The sequence below is a fragment of the Anser anser genome, assembly GCF_964211835.1.
Source record: "Anser anser genome assembly, chromosome: 5".
NCBI classification, from domain to species: Eukaryota; Metazoa; Chordata; class Aves; order Anseriformes; family Anatidae; genus Anser; species Anser anser.
This window is the reverse complement of record NC_139725.1, coordinates 58,872,194-58,891,662: the sequence shown is the minus strand read 5'-3', so window position 1 is coordinate 58,891,662 and position 19,469 is coordinate 58,872,194. Positions and strand designations below refer to the sequence as shown.

Genomic DNA, 19,469 nt, shown 5'->3' with positions numbered 1-19,469 from the left:
TGAGGAGTAAGGTTTCATTTTCTTAGATGAGTGAGGAGTGTTTTGTTCTTAAAACTGTGCATTTCTAAGAGCTACTTAAAGTGGAGCACACACTGGATTTTTTTTCCCGGTTGTCACAGGCTACCTTGTCCTGAAGGCTGTTCGATTTTGAAGAATGGAGTTCAGTAATTGCCCCCTGACAGACCTCCCTGTCAACTCTTCAGGATATCGGTGCTGGATTGTTTGCTGGGAAAACACCTAAAGTCAACACAGGGAGGTACTGAAAATAGCATTCAGATGGTTGGGGGATATCCAGTGGGCTGGATGGAAGCACATGAAAGAGACGTGTCAAAGCAGGGTAAGGAACCATTTAATGACCGTGTAACCGTGTCTCTCTTTTGGCTACCAGATTTCCCCTGGAGCTTTGACCTGCTAGCCAGTAGTGAGAATGCCTGCTGCTCATAGATGCAAAGGTTTTTCTGTTGACTTATGCTTGGCTTAGGCGTGAAAACCCTGCCTTGAGGTTGAGGGTAATTACTACTGCATAGCAAAGACATGTGGGGCTGATTAGTTCCAGGCTAGATAGGGAGAGGGGGTGGATGGTTCCCAGGTAGAAATGAAAATGGGAGGGATGCTTTGCTCCAGGGAAGTGGGTGTTTAGTCTGAGGCTTGTTCCAGATGAGGATTTAAGTACCCAGAGCAGGAGAGAGGTAAAATTAGGTCCTGCAGGCCAAAACTGTAACATCAACCAGCTGAGAGTGTGTGTCAGGGTTCAGTATCCGTCTGTCTTTGACAACAGAGGTCTCTACATTTCTAGTTCACTGCTTCTGTGTGCCCTGGGCTGCCCTGCCTTGGTACTGCATGGTAAGAAGGATGCAGTTTAGGTTCCCTGGCAATGCTTAGTACGAGACTGCAGCTCTACCTTTGTATGAACGAAAGTAACAAAGTTGAAACTGAGCCTCACCCCAGAAGAACTAGCTAAATATTTTTGTGTGTCATTGCCTTCTTTTTTCTTTTTCATTTTGGTTTATAGAGCTTTGCTTTTATACTTTCCCATTACACAATTTTGTGCAATTACTGTGAATGAATTAATCCTATGAGACTATGTTCATGGCTGTCCTTTACTGGTGGGGGAGGAGGGCAGGAGGAATGACTTCAGTGCTCCTTTAATTGCCGATCTCACTAATTACCCTCCAAACCAAGCAGGTTTTTGCTCAGAGCTGTTTCCACAAGCCAGAATGTCCTTCTGGAACTGGTTTACACCTGAAAGGGTAATTGCTTCCTGACTCTGAGCTTATATATTTCCAAAACCCAACAGCATCTCATCCAGCTTCATAATACACCTCCTCCCTCTACAAAACTGGGCTTGCCACAGTTAGGGGAGTTCCTTATTTAGCCCCATCTTAGGACACCTGCCTGATAACAACCCAGGAAGAGCCTGTAGCTGGAATTGCTTGCCCTCCTGATATGGTCAGAACCAGAATTTCTATCCTTTGGTTTATTTCTTGAAATAACTGGCAAAATCCATGCAGGCAGGCTAGAAATGGACAAGGCTGTGAATAAGCAAACACCGACATGGGCGATGCTCCCACTGAACTTGCCAAGTGCTGAGTCTTGGCCCACAAGATACACTGGTGTGGTGCCAAAGGAGCAACCAAAAAAGAAAACAAACAAACAAACAAAATACCAGCGCAGCCCAAAAACACTTTCTTCTGGTGTTCACCAAGCAAACGCGGTTCTGGCAGTAACAAGACACAAATGATCCCCTGTTTGTGGGTGCACTGCCCTGGCTCGGTGCTGCTGCTGTGGTGCTGCTGCTCTATAGGCACTTTATGAGTGATGTGACAGTTTCCCTGACTGAAGTAATTCCAAGTACTGTAACATGAGGTGTCAAGGCAGACAGTAGAAAACATTTCAATCCTTTTCATTAGAACAAAGCGCTATTCTCTTGACGGCTTTCAAATGCATATTGTTTAGCTATTATGTGCTAACCTTGACTATTATATTCCAAGCACAATAGCAGTGGGAGCTTTCTGCTTTTTTGTTCGTTAGTGATCATGGTAAGAGAATTTCTCTTTTCCAGGGTCAGTAAAATATTCTGTTACAAAGGAAAAAAAAAAAAGACACACAAAAAAAAAGAGAAAAGATATATTTATGTTACAGTAGCAGTGAGAGGGAAATCTGAGGTCTCCCCTTGTGTCTCAAATTTCAGGTGGCTTGAATGGTTCCCAGTATGGATTTTTACCCTAGTGGAGCTTGTACTTCTCTTGACAGAAATCAAAGACTGCAAGTGCATCCTGCCTAGACTGCTCATATGACTAGTGACAAGCTGATGCTAAAGTGACTGCAGTGTTAGCTGCTGAAAGCCTCAGGCAACGTACAGCAGGTAAATGGTTAATTAAAATGATTCTTCAAGGATACCTTTAAGGGAACAGGGAGCCATTCCAAACCTCCGTGGGGAGTTATTGATGGAAATTGCTGCTCCATGTTTTCTCTCAGGGCTACACACAGGCTGGTTACCTTAACTGTTTCTGACATTTCTTCTGTCTGACCATGAGGCTGCCGAGATGGGAGGATTAAGTTACTCCTGTAAGAATGAGATCAGACACAGGTGAAAGCCAAAGATAGAGATTCAGAAATGTGTGTGCAATACACAAAATATGATGAAGCTTGGGCTCTCTTCTAGAACCAGCCGTGTGTTCTGGAGTACAGAAGTTCTCACTGTTCTCAGCCTCTGCTTGGGCCTGATTGACTTTTTGCCTCATCCTTCTGAGCCATCAGGTTCCACCATCTCATTTTTCCCTCACCTTTTTTTTTTTTTCTCTCATCTCTTTCTCCATTTTTGACCAGCAACCTCTTTTTATTCCACTTAATAAACAGCAATTCCGATCACCTTCCAAGTCCTTCTTCACGACCTCCCACCTCTCTCTTCCCATCCATTCCTACCTTCTCCCTTTCACCAGCTCCCACTCCCATCTTCTCCTACCCCAAACTCCAGCTCTCAGTTTACCCTCTCCCTCTACCATCCCTCCCCCTCCAGTGCCTTCAGCTTTTCCATCTCCGCAGTTTGATTTTTCCCCCTTCCTCGGTGCCAACGCCTGACAGAGAAGGAGTTGCTGATTATATGTCTTCATTGTAATTAAACTGGGCCAGAGCCCATTCTCTGGCACTAAAAGCAAGTGGCACAGTCTGGCTCACGTCCATACTTCTAAACTCTCTTCCTCCCATAACAGTATGGCTTTATCCTTTTTGCCTACTGGGAACAGCCCTTGGCAAGTGCTGCTCTCTGAACCCTGCCCAGACATGGTATCTGAGAGTACTCCCTAGGACCAGCCAAAACCGTGCCAGGGAGCATGCTAATAATTAAACGCTATAGACTGTGCTACGGGCCTCGGCGCTGCTTAATTTACTCATAAAAATGCAGATGAGAGAATGAGGGGGACAAACAATGTCCTTGCTTTCAGCACAGGTATAGACCCAGGCAGCAGGTACAGGGGTTGGATAAAACTGCTTCACACCCGGTTCACCAGGCAAGGAAGGCAGGCTCTGAAAAGCTAGCGTGAGCCTCTGGGACGGGTTATCTTTCAAGCATAAACTTGGCTAAATATGGGCAAGGTTTTTTAATCTAGTGGGGGTGTGGGAAACATGTCCTTGATTAAACCCCATCCCTCCAGCTACTGCTGCCGAGCTCCTGCCCCAAAACGTAAGCTCCAAACAAGGATTTCCTCAGGATTTTGAAATATAGGTGAAAAAAAAAAAAAAAAATCCTGCTTTTTCCCCCCTAGGTGAGGATTGCAAAATTCAACTGAAAGAGAACACCCTCATAGGAAACTTTATCTCCTTTAGTTAGTATTTAGCAAAATTTGCAGCAATTGAGAGCAGGGTTGTATTGCGTGTAGGCAGTGTAAAGCGATTTAGTAGTAAGTGGTAACACCTCTCTCTGCCACATGTAGGTGTGGGTAGACATGCAGACTAGGGGGCTGATGCTTGGCATAGCTCCTTTGACAAATCATATTCACCTGAGGCCAAACCTGTATCAAAAGGAAGATCTCAAGCTTCTGGGACACATTTGGGAAGGATGCTTTAAAGTTTAAGGGGACATTGTGCGAAGGGAGAGATAATACTGGTACAGTGACTGGGTAAACACAACGTGGAAATCCTCTATAACCAATGACTCTGATATATATCCCTCTATTTTATTTTATTTTATTTTATTTTATTTTATTTTATTTTATTTTATTTTATTTTATTTTAATCTTATTTTATAATTTATTTTTTATTTTATTTTATTTTATTTTATTTTATTTTATTTTATTTTATTTTATCCCAAACAGATCTGGGATAAATAGTACATATGCATCCAGGTGTGCAACACTCCCAGTGCCTGTATACATGTGTGTATTTATAGCTTGCCGAAGCCTAACATCGCTACATATTGAAATAATTAAAGTAGTAAGGTAGGCTATTTCTGTTTCCACAGCTTTGGACATGCTATATGCAGCCAACAGCAAAACCCATAAAGATTGTGTTACTTAATTCTAATTTTATTTCTGAAATAACCATGCATATTTTCTGAAGATCTTGCTTGTCTTTTAAGCATGAAATAATAGGCAACCAATGTCTGTAATCCATCTGTTTGCTTTTTCTCAAATATATATATTTGTAGATTGGCTTATTGGTTCTCCGCACTAATAATGAAGAAAAGTCTTGAAAATAACTTTTTGGTCACTGAGTGTTACCTGGAATTTGGCTTGCACTAAGGTCTCAGATTTGGCCCTGCAAACAAATGTGTTCATCATCTCATGCATCACGGAATAACTTCCTCATATGTAGCGTGAATGAGGATTATTGAAATATGGGGATGGTCAAAATCCTCCGCATGCCATCTTGTCCCCAGTTCCCCCTGCTTCCCTCTCCCAGGCTGCCATCCTGGCAGGCTGTTCTCTCCCCATGCAGTGATAAATGTGTAGGAAGTTGGAGCTGGGTTCCTCAGCCCCATGTCTGGTTGTGTGGTCCAAGGCAGAAGAGATGTTCTGCAATACAGCTGCACACCTTAGCCTGGGGTGAAGGCTGTCCTTGGTCGCCCTATTTAGTGCAAGGATGCTTGCTTCTACGGTTTCCTTATTTTTTTTCCCTCCATTCAAAAAGCTATTGTCTTTTTGTGAAACCAAAGCAGATGTTCAAATTACATGTGTATTAGCACACAGTAACTCCATCCAAGGCAACGGAAAAATGTCTAATGGGCCTATCTTGTGTTAGAGACATAAGTAATAGTGCCTTTGTGCACTGTGTCGGGACTGACAAGACTGTCTCGCTGGGGAGATTGGCAGCAGAAGACCATTAATGTGCAGATAAAGGAAGAGCGTTATCTCCTGGTGTTGTTCAAGTCGTTGGCAAATTTCCCTTCGGCTCCAGCAGAGATGGGAGTTAAGCTGAGAAGCTTGCCTTTTTATGGACAAATTTTCCTTTGCAGCTCCGAGATAAAGATTTTTTGGAGGAAGAAGGCAGTGACAAGACAGAAAATGGCTGTGAGACCAGCTATTGCACTGGCAGATCTGAATGCGGGGGACCCGTGCATAAAAGCTTGAGCAAGCAAGAAAAGATTTTCAAGTGGGGATCCTATCTGGGAACAAATAGGGCAGAGCAACCAAAAGGAAAGCCAGGCCACCTGGGCAGAGGTGATTGGTGTTACGAGTGGTCCACAGGGCTCAGCACAGTGCAGAGAGCACCCAGATCTTGACATTTGAGCTCTTTTTGATGTGTCACTTAGTTGGCTCAGCAGGCTCCTGGAAGAAAGGTTATCAAAACAGTGTCAGCCTCTCAGAAAGAGGGAGAAAATGGCAGCTAAAACACAGAGTCTATAATAAAATACAGACTTAAACTGCCATCTGAAACTTGTTCAAATAAATCTACTGCCTGCCGTTGGTTTGCTGCCCTTCACACCTTTCCAAATCCCCCGTGGAAATTCTGCAATGCTGCAATTTGCATCCGAGAGACTGCGTTTTCTTCAGTCTGTGAAATGCACCGCGCTTTGCAACTTTGCAGTTTTCAGCAGGAACCCTCCTGCTTTCTTTCTCCTCCTGCCCTGCGTGGGTGGAAGCCCCATGGAGAGGACAGCAAGGTAAACAGAGCTAAGCAGAGGAGGTTTGGGGCGGCTGCCCACCGGGGAACTTGAGGCCTTGTGCCGAAAGCCATGTCCTCGGCTGGACCCCATTTCAATTCACTCTCCCCTCTTCCGCACTCAGGAAGGATTTAAACCTTTCCAACACAAGCCTGGGGTAATAGCTGAAAGAGATCCTGGATTTTTACGGATTTTGGCTCAGACCAGCCTTCTTCTTTCCACTCCATAAGGAAAGTGCACTGATTGCCTGATTTATGCACCCTTGTTATTTTGGTAGGGCTTTATGAACACTTTCATGAGACAAAGATCAGCAGTATATTCTCATGCTGCCCCCCCATCTGGCAGCTGTGTATGGCCATGGGCCAACAGCTGATGACAAAAGGTGTGGTGACAGGAGTGACTCCATGTGTCTCTCCCTCTTTCTCTTCTTCCCAGTTTCTCCCAGCTTGACAGCGCTGCTGGTGCTGATCTGGGGGTTTGTGTAGATCTGTGAATTAGAGCTTTTTCTGACTAAGTTTCTCCTTCCATTTTAGTGAGTCAAGTCAGCTCACGAGGGGATCTGATGGGCATTGGATTTAGCACAAAGTTAGGACTATGGTGGGTGAAGGTGTGCATGGGGATGCCTCGTTTTGGTTGTTGTTAGATCTTGTCTCGTGTGCCTACAGTGTACCCAACACCTCTGTCCAACACTTAACAGAGCAAGAGAGAAAAACTAAAGTCAGCAATTTCTGGCCTTGTTCCAATTCCCGAGTACTTTTCTTTTCTCAAGCACTCTTCTCAAGTGTTTCCCTGGAGCTGGCTTCTACACATTTAGTTAAATAACCATAGTATAGTACCACTGTTGGAAAGCCATTCATGGCAACAACCTAATATTGTACTTAATCTTGCTAGCTTCCTTGTGTGAGATTTGCTTGTGTTAGCCCTGGGAAACCTGCTTTCTGCTGTGCCCTGCTGAAAGGCCTCAAGATGTGTTTATTACCCGTGTGAGTACTTCTACCTGAGACAGATGCTTTTCCCATAGGAGCACCGGGGAAGCCTGGCACTCTGGGCACTCAGTGGCTGGCACTGCTGACCTTCATACTGGAGACTTGAGGCCCTTCTCCATGCAAGGGATTGCTAGACCGGGGTCTGTCAGGTCTCAGAAATAATTTGTGAATTGGTCTACTTAAGTGATGGGGTAGCTGTATAGGAAAGGGCTTTGCTCTGGTGGAGAACACTTTACCTTGGATACCCTCACTCAACCAGTCCCAGCTAACCAAGTGGTAATCCCCTTTCGTTTTTAATTAAATGTCTTTCAAATTCAGCGTTTTCCTTTTTTAGAAGACATGAAGAAAGCACAAAACTAAAGATTTTTCTGAAAAGTTATTTCAATGCCAGACAAGGACGACCTGAGCCTGGGCAGTGATGGGGTGCAGTCCTCCAGGTACAGGTCCTGCACCTGGGTCAGGGCAATCCTAAGCATGAATACAGGCTGGGTGATGAGTGGATTGAGAGCAGCTCAGAGGAGAAGAACTTGGGCATACTGGTGGACCAAAAAAAAACCAAAGAATATGAGCCAGCAACGTGTGCTTGCAGCCCAGAAAACCAACCATATACTGGTCTGTATCAAAAGCAGCATGGCCAGCAGGTTGAGGGAGGGGATTCTCCCTCTGTACTCTGCTCTCGTGAAACCCCACCTGGAGCCCTGAATTCAGCTCTGCACCCCTCCCGGCACAAGGCCTGTTAGAGAGGGTCCAGAGCCAGCCCATATTAATTGTTCAGCATGACACCACATGGAATGGGATATCCCTTTGTCCACTTAGTGTCAGCTGCCCTGGTTGAGCCCCCTCCCAGCTCCATGTGCACCCCCAGCTTCCTCGCTGCCAGGGCAGCACAAGAAGCTGAGAAGTCCTTGACTTAGTGTAGGCACTGCTCTACAACAGCTAAAACAGCAGCGTGTTATCAGCACTATTCTCATCCTAAATCCAAAACACAACACCATACCAGCTACTAGGGGAGGAAAATTAACTCTATCCCAGCTAAGAATTTGCACTTGCTTCTTTACTAATCAAGATGTGTGAGTTTGATACCTCTAAGATACTTCCTGAGTCTCTGCTTTATATTCAGAAAGTTTTGGATTCTAGATGACAGAAAAACAACGTGAAATGAGGAGAAAAGTATTGTATATTCCCTAAAATTCACTTATGATAAAAATACATATTAATTGCAGTGAAATGTTTTCTGGATTGTCTTATTTTCAAATGGAATTTCATAGGGCTCTTTGAATCTGTCTGACCTAATTTAAAATTACCAATAAGTAATCAGAAGTAGTGTTTTTTTGGAGTTTATTCTGTGCAGTACCTGGGTCTTTGGGACGAAAGGTTGTATGATCTTTCTTTGATGAATGGTATTATTAGAACAAATTTACTGTCCAGGCAAAGATGAGATGTTTCAAGCATTATCCAACTTTTTTGAGATAAAAGTTGATATTTTTCTTGCCACATATATTTCTCTAAAAATTCAGATTTATGCAGTGTAGGAGATCAGCATGCATTAAATTGTCTCAAGGACTGAGGCATGTACATTTTTTATGTTTATAGTGTCATCCTTATGATCCGTTTTTGTATGGTGGTTGTCTAGTGTTCAGAAAAACAACATATGCCATGTAGAATTTGAAGATGCTACTGGGTACAGCAAGATCAGAAGCAAAACTCAGCTATTCACAAAACTCAGCACATTACCATTATCACAGGTAGCTTTCCTCCTTTCGCATTTAGAAGGCCAGCTGTATAACAGCAAGGCATAGTTATTAGCGTTTATTCCTGTGTTATTATCTCTGTTCCACACCACTGGTCATGTTTTATTTATCAGTCAAATTTTGCATTATTAATGGAGAATAAAATTCAGGGCTTAATTTCAGAAGAACAAACCCTCTGCTCGTAGCTCAGACGTTAGATTGTCCGACTAATTGCCCTGTTCACCTTTCCCCTTTGCCTGATACATCATCTCTACTAGTGTGGTATGGCTGGCGTTTTCCTCAGAAATGCTTTATTTATTTATTTATTTATTTATTTATTTGAAGGCACAAAGTTACCTCAAAAAGGACTTAGTGTTGTCCTTCTAGCTTGTGTAAAAGCAAGGAGAGTGGCTGGCTCATGAAGTCAGCGCCAGGGAGGGATGGAGCCGTCTTGCTGGAAAGCACATAATGAAATTGTGCTGCAAAGTCAAACGCACCTGAGAGTGGAAAGTAGGGCAGTTCTGCGAACGCAAAGTTGGGAGCCTCTGGGGAGAGCCTGTGAGTTAATTATTATGAAGCTCTGGGCCTTGCCTTCTGCCTCTGGGGCCTCTTGGCCATCACTTTCCTTGCCTTCCTTCTTGGCCTGCAAAGACCTGCTTGCATGCGCTTCCTTGTCCTGCACCTCCCTCAGCTTTCACCTACAGCTTTTCAGCTGCATCTCTTCAGCTTCACAGGGGGTTAATTAGGCTTGTGGTATGGCTTACACTGAATTAACTTGCTTGCTGCCCCCTTTCTTTACTCTTTGCATAGACTTCCCACGGAGATGAAGCATGGAGCTCTGGAAGACATCCTTGGAAATGTCAGCCTGAAAAACAGACTGGGTTTGGAGAGAAAGAGTGAAAAAGAGAAAAGTTTAAGTGGTCAGATCCTCTCCATTGCTATGCAGGTTCCCTGGCTACTTTGGGATTTTTAGGCTTGTGAAATGAGGACGTTTAACCAGATGTCAAGGACAGACCAGAAACTTCACTTCTCTTAATACTGCAGTACCTAGAATTGCTGAAAAGGGAATATGAAAGATTAGATATAGCAGTGTAGGGAAATTAAATAGCTTTGACATGTCTTTAGGCACCTGATATGGGAGCAGCCAAAACCCTCTAATTACCTGATATTTTGGCTTCACAAGTACATTGGGAGGCTGAGCACCAGGCTTTCCTTCTAGAAGAAATGAGTGTTAAATATGCAGTGATTCAACTATATTTATATAAAAAAGAGAGAGAGAAAAAATCCATCTGCTTTTTGTTTTGCACACAGAGAAACTTCAAAGACATCCTCACTGTTTATTTTTATAAATGAATGTATAAAAACATGTATATCACTGTACAAATACACAATATTGAACAGCAGAGAGGTGTGTGTGTGTACATATACACTCACACATACATTAAATTATAGTTTGATGATGGGTCCAGCACTTATTTATGTAGTAAACAAGCCCTGAACACAGGGCACAATTCCTCAGAAAGTACCACCCTGATAAGAAATTGCATTTTTGAACAAGCAGGTTGGGGAACTTCACATGTGGGAAGGACAGGAAAGGTCCCCTCCTGCTGGATGCACGGTGGTGAAACATCTCTGGTCCTGCTGGGGCTGCAGCTATCGTCCTGCAAACCTGGCTGCAGAAGCTTCACGCTGCCTATTTGGATCCGATGGCAGCAGTTTTCCTCTTCCAAGTACCGTATCGCTCCCTGGCACATGTATTTGCCTTGGCTGAATCCCTCAGTGCCTTAGTGGCTGCGTGCAAAAGCTGTGCAAAGCCTGGTTGAACACAACAACTTCTGTACCTTGTACCTCTTGTGTGCAGGATGAACCAAAGCAAATCCTAACGCATCTCCTTGCAGCTGGAGTAGTGACAACTCTTCAGCACATGGAAAGGGGCCAGCTTCCAGACCAGCTCAGTTTTCCTTGTTTAATCTCTTAAGCACATTTTCAGGCTTAACCGCTTGAGCGGCAGAACCCCCATCAGCAATTTCAAAAAGCAATTATTTTGAATCTGTTCAGAAAATATTTTTATCTGCAAGATCCTGCCCAGCTACTGCATATTAGAAATGGTATGAATCACCCTGAAATATTAATTGATAAGATTTATGACCTTAGAAACATTATTAAGAGCAGGGTATAAGGCATGCGCAGCTTTGCTCTGGCCAGGGGGGACCCAGCATTTTAATGAAGGAGTGTTAATTATCACAAAAACGGTGGAAAAATCCTTAGCAGGAAAGAAAAGTTCCGTGTATGATCAGTCATGCATTATGCCTTTCATGTAAAACAAAAGAAAATAAAAAAATACAGTAGGTGGGTTATAACTCTGTAAATCCCTACTGGAAAAGTTGCACTTCCAGAGAGTATTTTTCATAGCACTCTGCTCTTCTGAGCCACCATAGCAAAGGCGTGCATGGCAGCTCTGCCTCCTCTCATCTTCCTGCTACTAACAGTTCAGTTTTCATAAGAATGAGCTATTGTCTGTAGTTATTGAATGACATTTAGGAAAATTTCCATCTGTATTTTATTGTGTCTGCCACGAAACTTCCACCATCCTCCACTGGTTATCGTGGCGTCGGAGATTAAAGAAACCCACTGGCTCGCCTAATTCACTGCACCTGCCTTTCTCCTGCTCAAGCTTGTCCTATTTTCAGAAGTGTTTACCTGATTAGCACATGCAATTACTGATGTGTGCGTAAGGCTCAGCTTGGGTTGTGAATGTTCCCTGAACCTTTCCTTCTAGATCAAAGCTCCCACGTCCTTCCGCGCCACATCAGTCTCCTGCTGAAGTCAGTGAGACTTTGGCTGTTAACTTTGGCCCGTGAGCACATTCCTGCAGCGCAGGATTAGGTGTGGGCTCCAGCGCTGTGCTGCATCAGGACCTTTGTTAGACGCAGAATCGGAGCCATCGTGTTTTTACATTATCAGTCATTTGTGAATTCCTTATAATTTTTTTAATGACTTTTGCAGAGAGCAGTCAGATGCTATTAAAGTTTTACTGAATTAAATTGGAGAAACTAATTTTGCTCTTAGTATTTTATTTCGGTGTGTAACTTGATTTTTAAGAAGCACTCTGTATTGTGTGGCCGTTTGCATTTGCTTTATAAGCATAACAGAAAGGTTTCCCTGGAGTCATGGAAAAATTGCCTTCTACGTCCCCTATCTAATTAGCACCATGTATGTTGCCTAACTCCTTATAATTCACTCCTGTGCACAGTATATAGAACATGACTGGAAAAATAATTTGAGGCAATGAGTTAAAAAAAAAACTCCTTTTGTCATGTATAGGATATGGCCAAATACACTCCCAATCAAATTAGATTAAAAAAGAAAGGACAGCAGCACTAAGATATCTGGTGTTGAAAATAGACACCGAAGGCTTAATTAAAAAACTGTGCCTGTGTTTTTAAAGGGGGTTGCGGTTAAGGAGTAGCAATGAAACCCTTCTGGCTGAACACCTCGGGGACCCGGCCGTGTCCCTGGCACCTGGATGGGGCTGCTCTGATCCCTGAGGACAACCCTGACCCTGTGCTGGCAGACGAGCTACTGAGCCCCGGTGTGTTCCGGTGGGTTGCAGCTTTCCGGGAGGGAGTACAGCCAGGCACAGCACTGCTAATTGCAGGGATGGGGTCTGTCATCAGGACACAGTCCGATGAGCTGCTGCAGTCGAGTAAATCCGTGTATCGCCTCGCAGCGAAGGAGCGGTGAGTCTCTAAACCCTTCTAACTAGATCGTAAGCGCCGTCTGAGCAGGCTCTGGGGGTTTCTCATTCTTTTTCTTCTTTTTTTTTTTTTTTTTTCCTTCCCGGTGGAACCCAGAGGACTAATGTGATTTGGAGAAAGAGCAAGTGTCAGTGGACTCAATTCTCATGTGTGCAGTGGAGCCAAACTCTGAATGAAGAGGTTAACCCCTTACCCTCTGCATGTTCGCTTGAGTTAATCAGATCATGTGTGCACGAGCCAGGGCATCGCTACAGGCGAGAGGCTGGATTTAGTGCCCTGCATAAATTACACATGGGGACAGGCAAGGAGCTGAAGCCATCCACAGCCATCCAGTAGCTGCCCTTGTCACATCAGCCAACGGCGGCCGTTGCTTGTGCTGCAGAGCTGTCACATTTTCTAGGACCTGCCACCCCTTTTCTCCTTTTGAGTGACATGGACACCCCCTTCTCCATCTTCCCTATGGGGGGGGGGGTCAGCACATGTGGGACCCCATGAGCCTCTTGCCTTCAGATATTGCTCACTGCTGGGCTCTCCTCTGCAGGGCTTGTCACACGGGTGTTTTAAGGTCACGTTGCACTTCCTTAGCAGAGGAAGAGAGGGGAAAAATATAAATATATAGTCATCTTTGCTATACTTGCACTTAAAAAATAAACATTCCTTTTCTGTGATTCTGAGAAGATGTGGTGTCATTTCCTGAAGGAGAAGGAGGGGGCAAGGGGACTGAGAAGAAAGGCAAGTGTGAAAACAAATACTTTTTATTGAAAAAAAAAACCAGTATGTGTTTATATTCTCCAGAAATAAGGCAAATGTCCACCTTTTTCAGAAACCACTAATTTTTCATTGGAAAAGAAAGAAGAAAAAGAGAAACATACGTTTGTTTTTTGTTTTTGTTTTTGTTTTTCTGATTATTCTGGGGAAAGTAAGTAAATGCAGTACAACTTTTCCTCCCTACGTTGCTTGGTACCAGCCATCTCTCCGTTCTTGTGTAGATGCTTGGGGACCAGACCCCACTCGCCTATCTCCTCCACCCTGTTTCCCCAGGTGAGAGCTGAGAGCTCTGGGAATAATACCCCAACATGTGCCTTAGACGTGATTTCACACTCCCCTTCCACTGACACAGAAGCTGTGGTTTTCAAGGTCTGCTGGTGCGAGTCCACATCTTGGTGACTTCAGCCCAGCTCATCTGTCTTGCCTCAAAATTAAAGTAGTTCTGTCCTCCCGTGAATTCTGATCTTTTTTTCTTTTTCCCTTCAGGAGGTGGAAAATCTGTCTTGAAGATATATTTTCATTTCCTTTGTCTTTCCAAAATGCCCTGCCTCCCTGTTTGCTTTCTTATTTGCAGATGCATAGGATTTAAGAGTTCTCGCCTCCCACTCTGACCCTGGTCCTGCACGGTTCCTGCTTGGATGATGAAGCGTCCACCTCGGGTGCTTGGGTCACTCCGCTGCTCGCCGGTGAGGTGCTAGAAGGCTGCTCTGCATTCGGAAATGCTGCAGGTACTTGACACACCAAAGAAGTCAAGTATGAGATGTTTATTAATTGGGAAATGCATATCTTGTGTGCTGAAATGGAGCATAGAGAGGAATTAATTCAGGGTGCTGAAACACAGACACTGCTGGCTGAAGCTTATTCACCTTTTATGAAGGGAAGGGATCAGTTGCACACCAAATCCTTCCTGTGTTAACCAAATTACCAATTGCTAGATACATCTCTTGTTAAATCAAATCTTTCCTGCTCTAAACTGCAGCTGTCAGTTCTTGAATCAAATATATCGAGTATTAAACCTGTCACCTGGGAAATCACATCAATATTCTATTCCAAACATACAGTGGTTGTTTACCAATCTCCGAACTCGTAAATAAGGTACACAAAATACTACAATTTGGGATTACATAAAATGCACCAAACACTTCTATAGTGAATTGAGGTCTGTTTTCCTGGTCACTCAAAATGGAATTTTACAACTTCAAAGGACTTCTTCCTTTAAACTTCTCTTTAAAAGACACCGATACAAGATCAGGTAGTGTAAGAGCAACACTGCTTAAATAACCTTTGCTTATTAACATAGTACTAGTGGGCTGATGAGCAGAGCTCACTAGAAATGTGAATTTGGGGAGGAAAAATATGTATTATTATGAAATGCAACAGTTACGTTTCAAGATTTCCCACAGATTGGGAGTAGGAGGTAAATGAGTGGGACAGGTCAGTGTGAAAATCAAGACAACTTTAGATTTTTATCTTTGGAATATATATATACATATTTCAAACCTGTGCAGGCTGTGACTGCACTTATATGCTGGGCTAAGAGTATCCCACAGCCCTGCTTTCCTAATTTTCTAGATCAGGTATGCATCTTGGCTGCATGTCTGGATTTTCCTTCCGTGGAAACAAGCATCTGGTAAGGATGACTGTGTGCACCCAGGTTTCTCTGTGGGACAGGTTGGGGATGGGCATTTGCACAGAGAAGTGTTCCCATATTACTCACCTTGTAAATACCTGAAATTCCCTGGATTACCCCAGAGCTTTGGAGGTAGTTCAGGGACTTTCAGGCTCCCAGTGGACCAAAGAGGAGACTGGAAAAGCCCTGACGGCAGTTTTCCAAGCAGGAAAATGGGCAGAGTGCTGTAAGTGATGCTTCAGGTCTGGCTGCTGCCAGTGCTCATCCTCTGCAGCATGATGAGATGGTGCCCCTTGAGAGCACCATCCTCTCTTTTGCAAGGGCGTGGTTATCCTGATTAGGACTTTGGTGATTCAGGGCTTTAATTTTATAATATTTTACCTCGAAAAAGTCCATGAAGAATTTAGAAAAAAGAATCATTCTTTTTTAATATACTGAGGCACTCTGACAATGCAGGGCAGAGGTGTATGAAGTACCCCTATGGAGCTGCTGTATTCAAAGACAGTGGAGTGCAAGGAGATCCCTGTGAACAGCATAAAAATTAAAAACAAGTCAATGACTGGAGCCATCCACCCTTATTTCTAGCACCCTGACCCTCAGTGGGAAAACTCTGATTTCTGAAAATAACTCATTCTTTTTGAAAGTCCTCTCTTTTTCAGTGGAAGGGTTAAAAACCAAATGTCTAAATTCAGGTAACCAGGAGTGTGGTTCCAAATACTTTGTCTCGAGCCCCTTTCTGGTAGAGATCCACGGGCAGCTTTGGAGCTGTGCACACTCAGCACGAACCACTGCTGCGGTCACAGTCAGGAGCCGGGCTCAAGTGCACGGTCGGGCTGGGGCTCAGCAGAGTGGGGTTTAATTCCTGGAGCTGACATGGCTTTCCTGTATGATTCTTGGCCCGTCACCAAATCTCCCTGGGCCTCATTCCCTGTCTACAAAATCACACCTCTCCGACCTGCTGCCCCGCGGGGGAGCCGAGGAGAGGCCGCCCAATAGTAGGTGTTTATAAACGGGGTGCTTGCCTTTTGGACAGGGCCCCCAGACAATCTCACAGCGCCATTCGCAAGATAAAGAAGGCAGATTATCTTAAACGGTCTGGCAGATGTTGGAGAGACTCCAGCCACGAAGTGGTCGGGAGGTGCAATGCAAGCTGCTTGTGCAGCGCTGAAAAGACTCGCTGTCCTTTTTGCAGCTCACCCCTGGTGAACAATGCATGATTTATTTATTGAGGAGCTGTTTCTGAGTCACCTTCTTTGCCACGTTATGAAAACACTGAGAAAGTGAGTCATTTGGAGGAACGCAGCCTACAGCACTCGCTTCTCACCCTGCTTCCTGGAGCAGGAGGGGGAGAGCCCAGCAGGTGGGCTTGGAAGTGAGGGAGAGCAGGAGGCTCAGCTTATTTCTCTCCAAGGGTTTTCATCTGACCTCAGGAAAGTCACGTAGCCTCATTAAGATTTAGGCCATAAACTGGGAATAGTGGCCTGGCCACGCACAAATGGGTGTTGTTTATGGGATGACAAAATTAGAGATGTGAGACTGTTGGCTTCTGTGCTAATGGGGTCTTTCCAGGAGCCTTGGACAGTGAGGGTGATGAAAGTGCAGATGCAGTAACTGGCTCTAAATATGCAAAAGGTGGCTGCAAAGACAGAAAGAAATCCATTCTCCATTTTTGCAGGTGATAGGAAAAGAAGCAAGGTCCTGAAATTAGAACAAGGAAAGACATGGATTAATTGTTAGGAAAAATCTTCTGGAAGTGAACTGTTGAATGCTAGAAGGGATTGCCTAGGGAGAGGGTGGACTCTCCCGCCCTGGGATTTTAACCCCGGTTAGACGCACATCTGTTTGGGGTGGTTCAGGTGGAGCTGTTTCAGGCTGCTTTCTTCTGGCTCTGTGCAGAGAGGAGTGGACTGCATTCCCCGAACAGGCTGGCTTTTATCAGGTCCCTCTGTGACTGATGGCCTCAGCATATGAGTGCAAAGAAGACAAGTATTTAATTTGCCTAATTATTTGCTTCATTCAGTTCTGTCCTGATGTCCTTTGATATCTTTCCTTCTCCCAGTGGCACAGGTAAGAAAGCTCAGTGCTTTCCCTTGTCTGCGTAAAATTTACCTCTCTATTCATCAAAACCCTTCTTTGATGCTGCTGTTGTTCCTTGCTGCCTTCCAGTCCTTCTCCAGCTGTGGGACTCTCTCCACCCTGCAGGCATCATCTAGCTGTTTCTGGCTACACGTATTTGCTAATCAAGGTATTTGATTTGGCCTTTGGTCTTCCCCTCTAGCTGGGGGGCTGTCATTGAAGTCTTCTGGATTTCTGGCTACTGCTGCCATGAGTTGGACAGAGGCATTAGGAAGGCTGGGACCCTGGAGCCTTCCTGAAGCTTTAATCTTAGAAGTGGGAGCTTCCTACTGGTGAAGAGCAAAGAACACAGCACCAAGATGAAAGTCCACCTCAGTTTGCTGGCTTTCACTTCTCTCATGGTGTGAGATGAAGCAAATGTCCCCTCTCTGTCCCCTCTGGCAGAGCTGTCCTTGCCCATTCCTACCCCTGCCCTTCCCAGCAGAGCATCCGTGTAGGCAGCTCCCCTTCTTCCATCTCTTACCTCTCCTCCAGGTGGCATCAGCTGCGGTTTTGCCCTGGCCAGACACACTGCTTTCACGCAGCCACCTCCTGCCACCTCCTGATGCTCCCCATCCTGCTCTGCCTGTGGCAGACCTGTCCCTCCCATGCCCATCAGCCCCACAGAATGGAGGGCTGCAGCTCCAGCAGGACGTGGGAGATGCCAAGGGAGCATAGGTTACCCTGCTCTGCCAGGTCCCCTCCGAGCACATCGGCTCTCCCATCCTTGCCTCAGACTGTGAGGCAGTATCTCCAGTCAGTCTTTTGCCTAATGAAGGTCTCTAAATGTCTAACCTCCCCTGCAGGGAGCACAAGGGCTGTCCACCCCTCTCTCCTTCCTGCTCTCTTACTTAGCAGGATGGATCCTTGAGCACTAGAAATCGGGTTATCAGTGAGTGGCTGACCCTGGATCAGCCTTTCAAGAGGAAAAGAGGTGAGGCACCACTTCACATGCTGGGAAAGTCTCATCCTTGGTGCCCTCTTGCTCTTAGGAACAATCAGCTCCCCAGCCAGGTTCTGGCCAGCACCAGCACCATCTGTTCCCAGAACCCAAAGGAGGTGAGGGTACCATCTGCAGAGCATCCATGCCACTGATACAAGTTGAGACATCAATCCTGCTCTGCCTCTCCGTGTTGGATCTGTATGTGGAGACAGCTGGTAGGTTTGGGTACGTCTCTGCTGGGTGCATGGTCAGCTGTCACTGCCCTGTGGAAGGCTGCGATATTCCCTGCATGCTGGGCAGGGTCAGTTAGGAGAGCAAATAAAACTCAAGGATGTATAAAAATGGGATAGAAAGCCTTTAGCACACAACCTTGAGAAGGTTTCACCATTTCACAGATCAGCAGTACTGACATTTCTACCTGAACAAGGGGATAGAGGAAGGTATCTTTCAGGAAGAGAGGAGAAAAGCATCTCTTTTTCAATTCAGTTCACCATGTGAGGGGTGGTGAGTGCCCTCTACATCAGCCACACACACATCTGGCGGGTGGAAAACCTCCTGAACAGTCATAAGGACAAAAAGGTGTAAGCTGGGCCACAGCAAACAGTCTCCACATTAGCACGTGGGGGTTTCCAGCCATCAGAGCCACGAGCTCCTGCAGGAGTGAGAGGGAGAGTGTTGCAGACTAGTTTTAAGAAGGAGCTGGATGGATTTGGAGTAGTCTCCTGGGTCTTTCCAGTCCTACGTTTCTAAGAAGATACTGGGTGGGGGGAAAAAAGAGCTATAGGTGGGATAACAGAAGTGCTAAGACACAGCAAGCTCTCTTTGAAACGAGACAGTGAAAAATTAGAAGTGTGGGAAGGGAGAAATGGAAGGCAATGCGATAAAATTTAAAAAAAAAAAAAAAAAGAGAGACTCCCAAAAGCACACCCGCCCTCTATCAAATAGTACAGGGAATGCAAATCAGGCTTCGCTACTCCCCCTCCTCATTAGACAGGGACTTCCAGTAACACTGAAAGGCATATTTATCCCTTGGCAATGCAGCACACAAGTAACCTGTGGGAAATCACTGCCATTAGGCATCACCGAGCCGGGGCGTCTAGCAGGAAGGATTAGAGCTGGAGAGGGCTAGCGAGAGCATCTGTGGTTATCTATGGATGGATAAAAATAAGCATTATAAACTCACAGGCTTCCAGGCACAGACAACCTCAAAGTCCTCAGGGCTAAGAAACTTCCCTTATAAATAGGTTAGTCCATAACTCTCCGTGGCATTAGCTACTGTCAGTGACAGGATACTGGACTAGATGGGCCCCTGGCAATTCCTCTGGAGAAAATATGTTTCCAAAATAAAGACCCTAAAAAAAATCCCTGTAACAAAGGAGAAATTATTACGTTGTTTATTAAATAAATTAATTTGAATAGGGAGAACAGCCTCTGCTTTG

The 19,469-nt window shown here is 44.9% G+C and overlaps 1 long non-coding RNA gene across 1 annotated transcript in view; it reads left to right on the top strand.

Moving 5' to 3' along the window:
• Positions 1–19,469, top strand: part of LOC310900519 — a 179,156-nt gene that overhangs the window by 141,080 nt on the left and 18,607 nt on the right. Inside the window, exons 6-10 of the long non-coding RNA XR_014585180.1 lie at positions 120–337; positions 2,192–2,365; positions 12,265–12,408; positions 12,494–12,556; positions 12,671–14,070. This is a non-coding gene — a long non-coding RNA (uncharacterized lncRNA). The remainder of the gene's footprint in view (positions 1–119; positions 338–2,191; positions 2,366–12,264; positions 12,409–12,493; positions 12,557–12,670; positions 14,071–19,469) is intronic.